We start from the raw sequence: 14,925 nt of genomic DNA on the forward strand, positions 1-14,925 counted from the left end.
CGTTGCAACGCGAAACGATTGAATAATTTGGAGAGTTCTGTTTTTGTCGTTAAATTTTGTGAAACTACGAAGATTGCTTATATAAGGTATAAAATACGTCAAGTATGTGTACTCGGCGGAATAGCTCAGTAGGCTAAAGCGTTTTTACTTCAGGACTCTGGCAGGACTCCAGGGGTCACTGGTTCGAAACCTGCTTCGGGCAATGTTCTTTTCCTTTTTTTAATTTTATTCTTGATTATTTACTGGAGCTTTTACGATCCAATGTTTACATTTATCAATATAAAGCATTTAATGAATAAGTTAAAAAATGCCAAAATCTGTGAAAAGGCCCCTTTAAGGGACAACACTTTCTACCAAGACTGGAATTTTATTTTAGAAGAGACTTCCTTTAAACACAAAATTCCATTAAAGCAGAGAGTGTCTAAATCTAATAATTTGTATACATGTTATGACAATTTACAAACATGCTAAACAACACTGCCAGAAGCCTGAGAAGGGGAGCTATTTTTAGACGAATACGCTGAAGTGGCTACTGTAATTATGCTGTGAACTTTAAATGACAACACTTATGCAGATGGTAAACATTTGAAAATCATCAAAGAACTTACACTGTATCATCATAATCTTTATATTATCTCGTTATTTTAATTTAATTTGATTTTTATCACGACACATGATAAGAGAATGTTCCTCTCATCAAAGAGCGTCTGCAGGAGTCGGATGATATTCATTCATTATTTTCGAGATTTGTGCGACAAAATCAATATATTTTTCAACAATACACGTTTAGATAAAGATGAAACAGAATAAAGATTTTAAATGTTTATCTCCTTATGTACTACTTTATCTTAAAAAATAATCTGATGTGATTAATGTCTGGCGCTAAATTGACTTGCAAGCGTTTTGTAAGACGATAAGTGCGTTAAGGTTACAATATACTAAATTATTTTGCTATACCCTCTAAAAAATGGAACGTCATTTATTTGAAGACACAATTCTCTGTATGTGCACTTGCCATGACTTTATTTTTGAATATTTCTGTGTGCATGTGGTAGGGAAAACATTGTTGTATACTACAAATTCAGTGTTTTGCTTATAGGTTGGAGACTACATGAGATTTTGACAGATGGCGGGAAACCCTCATCAACTGGAGATCAGCCGGTAAAAAGGTGGCCTTAAAACAGTGACCGTTGATTCGCGTCGAGTTCTTTCTTACATACTGCATGACCTATCTTTTTTATTGTTTAAATCCATTCGGCTTGGCATGCTCTTTAAGAAAAGGTATGGGTATGGGGGTGTCTACGCGCAAAAGTTTGACTTTATTTTTCGTTGAAGTTGTTGATTTTACATTGAATTTGTTAAGGAAATCTTTTGGTATATTGTAACCTAAACTAACTTTAGGTAAAAATGAAATATCATCTGCAAGTGCAAAATATGACTGGTAAAGCTGATTTTTGGTCATTTCTTAGCAAAAGAGAAGATTATAAGTGCATTAAATGCATGAATTCAGATGATTTGACCCCAAAAAGTTGTTTTTCAAGTTGACCCTCCACCCTTATATAGCCGAATAAGGGCTAAATTGCTTTCCAACTTAAGTTCAAAGGCATATTGGTTGACCGTGTAGCATTAATGTACTACATGATGTCAGAATTCAACGCCTGGGTCTCCGTGATCCAGTAACGCAACAATAGCTTGTGCGTAAAGCATTAACATTCAAACAGAGCCCCATTTCACCGATATGGAATGGCGGACATTTTTACAGATTGGACAGTGCAGCAGATGCTTAGCTGAGCCAGCCTTCATATTTAGTACAATCATGAATATAACAAGCTTTATCACTACATATTATTCTTATAAATACACTTAAAATACATAAATGCATGTGTTTTTTTCATTTTATATCTATTTCAATTGGGTATTTTGACTTTTTCAGGTAGAGGAATGTCTGCGACTAAGCCGAGGGCCACTGCATAAGGGTTATTGATGGCAAAACAGGTAATAATACTAACTTATTATCATGTACACAAGCAAATAAGCATATTAATGATGCTTAAGGTGTGAAATACTGCCATAATCAGGTTTGTGGTCACTCAAACCCTTGCCGTTGTGCAATTCCCCGTTCAGTTTGAATCTATAGTTCCGCATCCCGACACGTAAAGCTCGTGCTTTGCTGGCAGCGGAAGTTGGCACTTAACAGGTTTATCCTTGTTCCTGAGCATGTATGCAGTACAGCTGAGTTAATTTGCTACTTGTAACCCTACAATTAGCTTGTTTTTGGTATTGTTTTCTCACAATAGCGCTTACTGTTAAAGCGGGTATATACGATCTTGTCAAATATTTATTAATTAATATAAAATGTGTAAAAAACTTATTATACATATATTTCAATATAAACTAAAATAAAAGCTAAGAAGAACATGTGTCGAAAAATGCTGAATAAGCCAGATATTTAATTCTGAAATCGAAAAAGGCTGTACAGCTGAATTCGCCAGCATGTATATCATGCATGTACGATGTGAATCTAAATTTAGTTTAACGGTTCATTTGAAATTCCTGCAGCGATATCGATTCATACGACACATGAACACTTACTAAAAAGACGAATGCATCGGTTATTGTAGGAAAATAATTACGAATTATCTTCGTCACAATCGGCTCGGGGCGCTAATTTGTATTTGCTGTATTTTATGAAATTCGTCTTAAATGTATCATTTTTCTTGCATATTGTGTGTTATTATAACATATTTGTATCAATATTTTACAATTCAGCACATATAAAAATCGTATATACCCGCTTTAATGTTCTGGCTTGAAAGGATGTCGCGTCGGACTTAAACATAGGATTGTTGTAGCAAGTGTCCCCTTCATCATTTACCTAAGAGGGATCTTTTTGCCAAAATTTGGCACTTTCAGCAACCAGTTTTGTTTTTTATTTGGTACATGATTCTCTCATTCAGTGATGTAAGGGAAGTATTGACCTTATTCGCGTGTCTTTGCATACAAAGGTGACATGGATCGATGATATTTGTTGTGTTGAGAATTCTGCGTGAAGCTGTGTGTCCAGAAGAAGTACTAGAAACCCCTTTCAGGAAGCCTACATTGATCTGAGCTCCTTTCTTGCCCTGCTAGTACATGGAACCTCATTGCTAAGCTTATAATGCTTGCCTAAATATATGTATCTTGTTCATTTTAACCTTTCCTTCGGGTCTAAACCCCCAACATGAGCATTTTTTCTTTCGCTCGGTTATGAACCTCCATTTTCACCTGATTGCCACCATAAAAATAGTCAAAAGTACTTATTTCTTGCCCAAAATATAAAATTTTGTATTCTCTTGAACCTCTAAATGAGAGCTGGCAGTACATATTGGCCATCTGCTGCAGTTTAAAGGCACCCATGACATTATGTGTTAAAATATATCATTGGCTGCTGGTAAATAAAGGGGCTCCGAGCAACAAGGCGCTTTCAAGATTTCACACTTATTGTTGCGCAACAAAAAGTTATTGGAAGCTTATTGATTTCTACACTTCAAAGTATCTTTGATCTTTCATTTTTACTAATTAGTTTATTGTTTTGGATGAAATTGGATTTTTTTTTGCTTTGAAATTGACATTTTTGGGGTTATTTAAAAAAAACAACACTAAAAAGACATTATCAAAATTGCTTAGAGTGAAAATATCTAACAAATTCATTCTTTTCCCACCCCGCATAAGCCCCAGGTGCCTATCCATTTGGTTTGTTTTGGTATTTTGTTGCAGATATTGAACACAACAGCTTTAAATCTTAAAGGGACATTTAAGCTCCAACAGGCCTGAAATCGCCTTCTTCGGACGGAAAACACCAGCGTGTGAAAATATTATATAAAATGGCCAAATGGACAGATAATCCAGCCAAACTTTATATATTGGTGCAATATGAATAGGAAGATAATAATATGCAAGAAAAACACATTTTAATCAGAAAATATTTCTCCTTTATAAACTAACTTTAGGTAAAAATGAAATATCATCTGCAAGTGCAAAATATGACTGGTAAAGCTGATTTTTGGTCATTTCTTAGCAAAAGAGAAGATTATAAGTGCATTAAATGCATGAATTCAGATGATTTGACCCCAAAAAGTTGTTTTTCAAGTTGACCCTCCACCCTTATATAGCCGAATAAGGGCTAAATTGCTTTCCAGCTTAAGTTCAAAGGCATATTGGTTGACCGTGTAGCATTAATGTACTACATGATGTCAGAATTCAACGCCTGGGTCTCCGTGATCCAGTAACGCAACAATAGCTTGTGCGTAAAGCATTAACATTCAAACAGAGCCCCATTTCACCGATATGGAATGGCGGACATTTTTACAGATTGGACAGTGCAGCAGATGCTTAGCTGAGCCAGCCTTCATATTTAGTACAATCATGAATATAACAAGCTTTATCACTACATATTATTCTTATAAATACACTTAAAATACATAAATGCATGTGTTTTTTTCATTTTATATCTATTTCAATTGGGTATTTTGACTTTTTCAGGTAGAGGAATGTCTGCGACTAAGCCGAGGGCCACTGCATAAGGGTTATTGATGGCAAAACAGGTAATAATACTAACTTATTATCATGTACACAAGCAAATAAGCATATTAATGATGCTTAAGGTGTGAAATACTGCCATAATCAGGTTTGTGGTCACTCAAACCCTTGCCGTTGTGCAATTCCCCGTTCAGTTTGAATCTATAGTTCCGCATCCCGACACGTAAAGCTCGTGCTTTGCTGGCAGCGGAAGTTGGCACTTAACAGGTTTATCCTTGTTCCTGAGCATGTATGCAGTACAGCTGAGTTAATTTGCTACTTGTAACCCTACAAATAGCTTGTTTTTGGTATTGTTTTCTCACAATAGCGCTTACTGTTAATGTTCTGGCTTGAAAGGATGTCGCGTCGGACTTAAACATAGGATTGTTGTAGCAAGTGTCCCCTTCATCATTTACCTAAGAGGGATCTTTTTGCCAAAATTTGGCACTTTCAGCAACCAGTTTTGTTTTTTATTTGGTACATGATTCTCTCATTCAGTGATGTAAGGGAAGTATTGACCTTATTCGCGTGTCTTTGCATACAAAGGTGACATGGATCGATGATATTTGTTGTGTTGAGAATTCTGCGTGAAGCTGTGTGTCCAGAAGAAGTACTAGAAACCCCTTTCAGGAAGCCTACATTGATCTGAGCTCCTTTCTGGCCCTGCTAGTACATGGAACCTCATTGCTAAGCTTATAATGCTTGCCTAAATATATGTATCTTGTTCATTTTAACCTTTCCTTCGGGTCTAAACCCCCAACATGAGCATTTTTTCTTTCGCTCGGTTATGAACCTCCATTTTCACCTGATTGCCACCATAAAAATAGTCAAAAGTACTTATTTCTTGCCCAAAATATAAAATTTTGTATTCTCTTGAACCTCTAAATGAGAGCTGGCAGTACATATTGGCCATCTGCTGCAGTTTAAAGGCACCCATGACATTATGTGTTAAAATATATCATTGGCTGCTGGTAAATAAAGGGGCTCCGAGCAACAAGGCGCTTTCAAGATTTCACACTTATTGTTGCGCAACAAAAAGTTATTGCAAGCTTATTGATTTCTACACTTCAAAGTATCTTTGATCTTTCATCTTTACTAATTAGTTTATTGTTTTGGATGAAATTGGATTTTTTTTTGCTTTGAAATTGACATTTTTGGGGTTATTTAAAAAAAAAAACACTAAAAAGACATTATCAAAATTGCTTAGAGTGAAAATATCTAACAAATTCATTCTTTTCCCACCCCGCATAAGCCCCAGGTGCCTATCCATTTGGTTTGTTTTGGTATTTTGTTGCAGATATTGAACACAACAGCTTTAAATCTTAAAGGGACATTTAAGCTCCAACAGGCCTGAAATCGCCTTCTTCGGACGGAAAACACCAGCGTGTGAAAATATGATATAAAATGGCCAAATGGACAGATAATCCAGCCAAACTTAATATATTGGTGCAATATGAATAGGAAGATAATAATATGCAAGAAAAACACATTTTAATCAGAAAATATTTCTCCTTTAGGTTACAATATACTAAATCATTTTGGTGTTCAATGCTATACCCTCTAAAAAATGGAACGTCATTTATTTGAAGACACAATTCTCTGTATGTGCACTTGCCATGACTTTATTTTTGAATATTTCTGTGTGCATGTGGTAGGGAAAACATTGTTGTATACTACAAATTCAGTGTTTTGCTTATAGGTTGGAGACTACATGAGATTTTGACAGATGGCGGGAAACCCTCATCAACTGGAGATCAGCCGGTAAAAAGGTGGCCTTAAAACAGTGACCGTTGATTCGCGTCGAGTTCTTTCTTACATACTGCATGACCTATCTTTTTTATTGTTTAAATCCATTCGGCTTGGCATGCTCTTTAAGAAAAGGTATGGGTATGGGGGTGTCTACGCGCAAAAGTTTGACTTTATTTTTCGTTGAAGTTGTTGATTTTACATTGAATTTGTTAAGGAAATCTTTTGGTATATTGTAACCTAAACTAACTTTAGGTAAAAATGAAATATCATCTGCAAGTGCAAAATATGACTGGTAAAGCTGATTTTTGGTCATTTCTTAGCAAAAGAGAAGATTATAAGTGCATTAAATGCATGAATTCAGATGATTTGACCCCAAAAAGTTGTTTTTCAAGTTGACCCTCCACCCTTATATAGCCGAATAAGGGCTAAATTGCTTTCCAGCTTAAGTTCAAAGGCATATTGGTTGACCGTGTAGCATTAATGTACTACATGATGTCAGAATTCAACGCCTGGGTCTCCGTGATCCAGTAACGCAACAATAGCTTGTGCGTAAAGCATTAACATTCAAACAGAGCCCCATTTCACCGATATGGAATGGCGGACATTTTTACAGATTGGACAGTGCAGCAGATGCTTAGCTGAGCCAGCCTTCATATTTAGTACAATCATGAATATAACAAGCTTTATCACTACATATTATTCTTATAAATACACTTAAAATACATAAATGCATGTGTTTTTTTCATTTTATATCTATTTCAATTGGGTATTTTGACTTTTTCAGGTAGAGGAATGTCTGCGACTAAGCCGAGGGCCACTGCATAAGGGTTATTGATGGCAAAACAGGTAATAATACTAACTTATTATCATGTACACAAGCAAATAAGCATATTAATGATGCTTAAGGTGTGAAATACTGCCATAATCAGGTTTGTGGTCACTCAAACCCTTGCCGTTGTGCAATTCCCCGTTCAGTTTGAATCTATAGTTCCGCATCCCGACACGTAAAGCTCGTGCTTTGCTGGCAGCGGAAGTTGGCACTTAACAGGTTTATCCTTGTTCCTGAGCATGTATGCAGTACAGCTGAGTTAATTTGCTACTTGTAACCCTACAATTAGCTTGTTTTTGGTATTGTTTTCTCACAATAGCGCTTACTGTTAATGTTCTGGCTTGAAAGGATGTCGCGTCGGACTTAAACATAGGATTGTTGTAGCAAGTGTCCCCTTCATCATTTACCTAAGAGGGATCTTTTTGCCAAAATTTGGCACTTTCAGCAACCAGTTTTGTTTTTTATTTGGTATATGATTCTCTCATTCAGTGATGTAAGGGAAGTATTGACCTTATTCGCGTGTCTTTGCATACAAAGGTGACATGGATCGATGATATTTGTTGTGTTGAGAATTCTGCGTGAAGCTGTGTGTCCAGAAGAAGTACTAGAAACCCCTTTCAGGAAGCCTACATTGATCTGAGCTCCTTTCTGGCCCTGCTAGTACATGGAACCTCATTGCTAAGCTTATAATGCTTGCCTAAATATATGTATCTTGTTCATTTTAACCTTTCCTTCGGGTCTAAACCCCCAACATGAGCATTTTTTCTTTCGCTCGGTTATGAACCTCCATTTTCACCTGATTGCCACCGTAAAAATAGTCAAAAGTACTTATTTCTTGCCCAAAATATAAAATTTTGTATTCTCTTGAACCTCTAAATGAGAGCTGGCAGTACATATTGGCCATCTGCTGCAGTTTAAAGGCACCCATGACATTATGTGTTAAAATATATCATTGGCTGCTGGTAAATAAAGGGGCTCCGAGCAACAAGGCGCTTTCAAGATTTCACACTTATTGTTGCGCAAAAAAAAGTTATTGGAAGCTTATTGATTTCTACACTTCAAAGTATCTTTGATCTTTCATTTTTACTAATTAGTTTATTGTTTTGGATGAAATTGGATTTTTTTTTGCTTTGAAATTGACATTTTTGGGGTTATTTAAAAAAAAAACACTAAAAAGACATTATCAAAATTGCTTAGAGTGAAAATATCTAACACATTCATTCTTTTCCCACCCCGCATAAGCCCCAGGTGCCTATCCATTTGGTTTGTTTTGGTATTTTGTTGCAGATATTGAACACAACAGCTTTAAATCTTAAAGGGACATTTAAGCTCCAACAGGCCTGAAATCGCCTTCTTCGGACGGAAAACACCAGCGTGTGAAAATATGATATAAAATGGCCAAATGGACAGATAATCCAGCCAAACTTAATATATTGGTGCAATATGAATAGGAAGATAATAATATGCAAGAAAAACACATTTTAATCAGAAAATATTTCTCCTTTATAAACTAACTTTAGGTAAAAATGAAATATCATCTGCAAGTGCAAAATATGACTGGTAAAGCTGATTTTTGGTCATTTCTTAGCAAAAGAGAAGATTATAAGTGCATTAAATGCATGAATTCAGATGATTTGACCCCAAAAAGTTGTTTTTCAAGTTGACCCTCCACCCTTATATAGCCGAATAAGGGCTAAATTGCTTTCCAACTTAAGTTCAAAGGCATATTGGTTGACCGTGTAGCATTAATGTACTACATGATGTCAGAATTCAACGCCTGGGTCTCCGTGATCCAGTAACGCAACAATAGCTTGTGCGTAAAGCATTAACATTCAAACAGAGCCCCATTTCACCGATATGGAATGGCGGACATTTTTACAGATTGGACAGTGCAGCAGATGCTTAGCTGAGCCAGCCTTCATATTTAGTACAATCATGAATATAACAAGCTTTATCACTACATATTATTCTTATAAATACACTTAAAATACATAAATGCATGTGTTTTTTTTCATTTTATATCTATTTCAATTGGGTATTTTGACTTTTTCAGGTAGAGGAATGTCTGCGACTAAGCCGAGGGCCACTGCATAAGGGTTATTGATGGCAAAACAGGTAATAATACTAACTTATTATCATGTACACAAGCAAATAAGCATATTAATGATGCTTAAGGTGTGAAATACTGCCATAATCAGGTTTGTGGTCACTCAAACCCTTGCCGTTGTGCAATTCCCCGTTCAGTTTGAATCTATAGTTCCGCATCCCGACACGTAAAGCTCGTGCTTTGCTGGCAGCGGAAGTTGGCACTTAACAGGTTTATCCTTGTTCCTGAGCATGTATGCAGTACAGCTGAGTTAATTTGCTACTTGTAACCCTACAATGAGCTTGTTTTTGGTATTGTTTTCTCACAATAGCGCTTACTGTTAATGCTCTGGCTTGAAAGGATGTCGCGTCGGACTTAAACATAGGATTGTTGTAGCAAGTGTCCCCTTCATCATTTACCTAAGAGGGATCTTTTTGCCAAAATTTGGCACTTTCAGCAACCAGTTTTGTTTTTTATTTGGTACATGATTCTCTCATTCAGTGATGTAAGGGAAGTATTGACCTTATTCGCGTGTCTTTGCATACAAAGGTGACATGGATCGATGATATTTGTTGTGTTGAGAATTCTGCGTGAAGCTGTGTGTCCAGAAGAAGTACTAGAAACCCCTTTCAGGAAGCCTACATTGATCTGAGCTCCTTTCTGGCCCTGCTAGTACATGGAACCTCATTGCTAAGCTTATAATGCTTGCCTAAATATATGTATCTTGTTCATTTTAACCTTTCCTTCGGGTCTAAACCCCCAACATGAGCATTTTTTCTTTCGCTCGGTTATGAACCTCCATTTTCACCTGATTGCCACCATAAAAATAGTCAAAAGTACTTATTTCTTGCCCAAAATATAAAATTTTGTATTCTCTTGAACCTCTAAATGAGAGCTGGCAGTACATATTGGCCATCTGCTGCAGTTTAAAGGCACCCATGACATTATGTGTTAAAATATATCATTGGCTGCTGGTAAATAAAGGGGCTCCGAGCAACAAGGCGCTTTCAAGATTTCACACTTATTGTTGCGCAACAAAAAGTTATTGGAAGCTTATTGATTTCTACACTTCAAAGTATCTTTGATCTTTCATTTTTACTAATTAGTTTATTGTTTTGGATGAAATTGGATTTTTTTTTTGCTTTGAAATTGACATTTTTGGGGTTATTTAAAAAAAAAACACTAAAAAGACATTATCAAAATTGCTTAGAGTGAAAATATCTAACAAATTCATTCTTTTCCCACCCCGCATAAACCCCAGGTGCCTATCCATTTGGTTTGTTTTGGTATTTTGTTGCAGATATTGAACACAACAGCTTTAAATCTTAAAGGGACATTTAAGCTCCAACAGGCCTGAAATCGCCTTCTTCGGACGGAAAACACCAGCGTGTGAAAATATGATATAAAATGGCCAAATGGACAGATAATCCAGCCAAACTTAATATATTGGTGCAATATGAATAGGAAGATAATAATATGCAAGAAAAACACATTTTAATCAGAAAATATTTCTCCTTTAGGTTACAATATACTAAATCATTTTGGTGTTCAATGCTATACCCTCTAAAAAATGGAACGTCATTTATTTGAAGACACAATTTTCTGTATGTGCACTTGCCATGACTTTATTTTTGAATATTTCTGTGTGCATGTGGTAGGGAAAACACTGTTGTATACTACAAATTCAGTGTTTTGCTTATAGGTTGGAGACTACATGAGATTTTGACAGATGGCGGGAAACCCTCATCAACTGGAGATCAGCCGGTAAAAAGGTGGCCTTAAAACAGTGACAGTTGATTCGCGTCGAGTTCTTTCTTACATACTGCATGACCTATCTTTTTTATTGTTTAAATCCATTCGGCTTGGCATGCTCTTTAAGAAAAGGTATGGGTATGGGGGTGTCTACGCGCAAAAGTTTGACTTTATTTTTCGTTGAAGTTGTTGATTTTACATTGAATTTGTTAAGGAAATCTTTTGGTATATTGTAACCTTAATATCTCACCTTGTAAGAAACCCATTTCGTGGGGCAATTGTCGTGTTATGGCGTCTATCTAACTTTCTTCGGATACTGTTGAACTTCCCTTTCGGGTAATATAAAAAGATCGCGCTGTCAGCGAAAGAAAAAGATTTATACAATATTGTACAATAAAAGTATTGACAGTGAGACGTCAAAGAAAGAAAGTAAGACTGAAACAGAATTTGAAAGTGTTAGTATATGTATAGACAAGAGTTAAAATCAGGTTAAAAACACACCCTGCCGCAACTAATTGTATGAAATTTGGCTTACTGCTAGCTTGAAGGATTCAAACGTTGGCAGGAGGACAATTTTTGGTGGGAGGTTGTTGCATAGTATGATAGTGCTGGGAAAATAAGAAAATGTATAATAGTTAGCTACTGTGTGAATCTGCCTATATGCTAAAGGATGTGTAATGCGCCCGGGGTATGGCGAGTCAATCTCCTGGGTTTTTCAAAATATGTGGAGACGGGGACAGCTACTAATGAGTGGACAATTTTGTAAAATAATACTATTTTAGTATCAGTCCGTCTGTTCTCTAGAGATCTCATACCGAGTCACTGTTGCATGTCTGAGTCACTATCATAAGTGGAATAGTTGTTATGTAGCCATCTGATTGCTCTTCTCTGAACCATTTCGATTTTATTGATGTTTTGTTTAGTGAATGGCGACCAAATTGGAGACGAGTATTCTACTTGAGGCATGACAAGAGTTTTATAGGCAGTTTCTTTTACTTTTTTGTTTTTAGTTTGGATGTTACGTTTAAGGAAACCAAGTGTTCTATTTGCTGTTGTACATATTCTATTAACGTGAGCGCTGAAAGAAAGGTCTTCGGAAAAGTCTACTCCTAAGTATTTTGCACTTGGTACGGTTTCAAGGATATGGCCATGTAATATATAATTATGTTTGAGTTTATGTTTGTTTCTAGTTATTTTAAGGACTTGGCATTTACTGAGGTTCAAATGCATTTCCCATTTGGTTTCCAATTGTTCCAAGGTATTAAGATCTTGCTGTAATTGGTTGCCATCATTTAGGTTGATCGTGAGGTAGACAGCAGTGTCATCAGCGAAGAGACGGACTTGGGATCTTACATGATCTGGTACGTTGTTTATGTAGATAATAGATATAGAATCATTTTGTAAACGTTTCACAAAAATCACAAGCGTAATGTAGGAAGGTTTGCGCATAGAAATATAAGACACGCTCAGAACTTTTACGAGAGATAACCATAACTATATTTTTTATTTAAATAGCATGTTTTGGTATCAAAACTTAGGGATATAAAATCACTGCACCTTTTGTCAATTTATGTAATGCCTGACACCAAGAAACCATTCTATTGTATTTGTGTTCATTATTGGTTCCCAATTCAAACTAGTTTAAATTATTATTTTAACGGGTATAAAACAATGAAAAATACGAGTATTTTTACTGTTTTCAATTCGATATCAGTTAGAACTTCCACGTGACCATAGTTAAACATTTAATCTTCTTATCTTTTAAAAAACCTTCAGTCAGTCAGTGCAAATGTAATTGCATCTGGTCCGATCTTTAGGTCTCCAGTGTCAAGGTCACGACCCGTGTATAACTGGGACCACATTGGACACTCACAACCCCGCCCCACGTCCAGCCCTTGGGAATCCAGGAGCTGGAGAGTCCCTCGCTCAACACGCCACACTGACCCTGGAGGGAAATAATATAAAAAAAGAATATGTTCTGGGTCTATTGCATGTGTAACACCAGATTATCCTGAGACGAGACTTTCTGCTTTACGCAATTCATTTAGCCCAGTTTTCTCAGAACGCGGCTCATATAGTTGAAACAACCAAACCTTACATTGTTAAACACAGGCACATTTCTTATCTACAGGTAACCTCATGAGGAGATACAATAAAGCAAAATTAACAAATTGAAAGAAGCAGTGACCTCAACATGACAAGACGTACTGAACACCAAGTAGTAGACGCACACAATGAATAGATATCAGCAGACACACTACAGAAAAATGCTGAGCGAAGAACATAAAGTTGTATGAAAGATGAACTGTGTTTGTGAAAGACAATCTACCATACATTGAAGTGTTTAGGAAAAAGTAACTCGTAACTTTGCAAAATATCAATGGACCAGAACAACCAGCCTTTCTCTGAAAGCCATTTTAGGTAGACTCACATACCAATATCCAGATAAGTATCTGAAATCGTTTCGGGTAAAATCCGGATGTGCTATTTTAGAGAAATTATTAATTTCAAGGCCCGTAACTTAGTTAAAAAAATGAATCGCGCCGAAACTATAACTTGATTTGTAAGTCATGTATGTAGAATTGCACACCACAAATAAGGTTAGTATCTAAAAGCACTTAGGACAAAAAGTCCGGAAAATGTTAATTTAAAAAAACAAGCTTAGTCCAAGACCCGTAACTTCATCAAAAATCAATTGATGAACTTGAACTATTAGTTATGAAGGAAGACTCAACATATCTAAAACAAGGCAAATACCTGAAAAACATGTAAATTTCTGAAAACGTTTAGGAAAGTAACTCCGGAAACGGAATGCCGGATGTACAGACAGACGGACGGACGAAAAGTGAGACTGCTATATATTACCCTTCCGGGGGCATAAACAACAGCTAACAAGAGGAGAAAATGCAAAATAACGTCAAGCAAAATATAACAGCGGACAAGTGGAACTACCTATCACATTTGTGCGGCTCACACTTACTAATACTTTAGGCTATTTTAAACAATTCATGAAAGACATGGAAATATTGTCTAAAAATCTTCAATAAATGATCACAATGACCGTCTTCAGGGCGATTTCAAATTCCTTGAATGTGTATTGTTTATTTTTTAAAGGCAGATTATGATTAACCCATTTATGCCTAGTGGACTCTCCCATCTTTCTAAATTGGATCAATTTATTTCCAAAATTAGGGGTGTCAAGTATATTTATTTGTATATTTAGAATATTCCAAAAAGAAATTCATTTAAGCAAACAGCGCAGACCCAGAAGAGACGCCGCATTATGCGGCGTCTCATCTGGGTCTACGCTGTTTGCAATGTCCTTTTTTCAGACGCTAGGCATAAATGGGTTAACTAAATATCATTTATCAGCGCATACATCCAGGATGAAGCAAGACATTACAGCTTCATGAAAGCATCAGTTCTCTCAGAATGGTCGTCAAGGTAAACATATTTTTTCTTGAAAAAATAGAATTAAGCAGGAAATATATTACGATTGCTGCTATGTGTCTGACTTATGGAGAAACAACAATGTGCACTGAGTTTAAAGTGAGATTTCGTAAACGTGAATACGTCTCAATCCTGATCATGAAAATTGCACTTCGTTAAGCTAAATTTACATTTATATAAACATATGCTATTCAAAATTTGCTAAGGATCACTTTTTATAGTATGTGTAATTTGAAGTTCAACCCTAGCTAGATTCAGCCAGCGTCACGCATCAATGATAAATTAATGCATACAAATCAAATCAAAAACACACAATCTAATTAAAAACCTGCAAAATAACAATTTAAACAATTTAAAATGAACGTTATCCAAAAGTGAAGATAATGTGAAAATAAAAAGTGATTCTTAGCAAATTGTGAGTAATTTTGTAGTGTTTTCACAAATAAAAGGAAGATGATGATCATTATAAGCCTCGCAAGCTATTCAAAATTATGTTATTCCT

At 36.0% G+C, this 14,925-nt stretch overlaps 2 long non-coding RNA genes across 7 annotated transcripts in view; one reads left to right on the top strand and one right to left on the bottom strand.

Moving 5' to 3' along the window:
• Nucleotides 1-691, bottom strand: part of LOC127846725 (uncharacterized) — a 15,817-nt gene extending 15,126 nt beyond the window's left edge. Inside the window, exon 1 of the long non-coding RNA XR_008033632.1 lies at nt 609-691. This is a non-coding gene — a long non-coding RNA (uncharacterized LOC127846725). The remainder of the gene's footprint in view (nt 1-608) is intronic.
• The window catches only part of LOC127846721 (uncharacterized), a 15,745-nt gene extending 1,647 nt beyond the window's left edge, over nt 1-14,098 (top strand). Inside the window, exons 1-8 of one of the 6 annotated variants that reach the window (XR_008033629.1) lie at nt 976-1,995; nt 4,522-4,583; nt 5,855-6,318; nt 7,091-7,152; nt 9,189-9,250; nt 10,924-10,985; nt 12,270-12,334; nt 12,791-14,098. This is a non-coding gene — a long non-coding RNA (uncharacterized LOC127846721). Of the gene's footprint in view, nt 1-975; nt 1,996-4,521; nt 4,584-5,854; nt 6,319-7,090; nt 7,153-9,188; nt 9,251-10,521; nt 10,803-10,923; nt 10,986-12,269; nt 12,335-12,790 lie in introns of those variants that run through there. The other 5 variants (XR_008033625.1, XR_008033626.1, XR_008033624.1 and 2 more) reach the window with 5 other exon arrangements.
• Nucleotides 14,099-14,925: the final 827 nt, after the last annotated feature.

Source organism: Dreissena polymorpha, chromosome 9 (assembly GCF_020536995.1).
Source record: "Dreissena polymorpha isolate Duluth1 chromosome 9, UMN_Dpol_1.0, whole genome shotgun sequence".
Lineage (NCBI taxonomy): Eukaryota > Metazoa > Mollusca > Bivalvia > Myida > Dreissenidae > Dreissena > Dreissena polymorpha.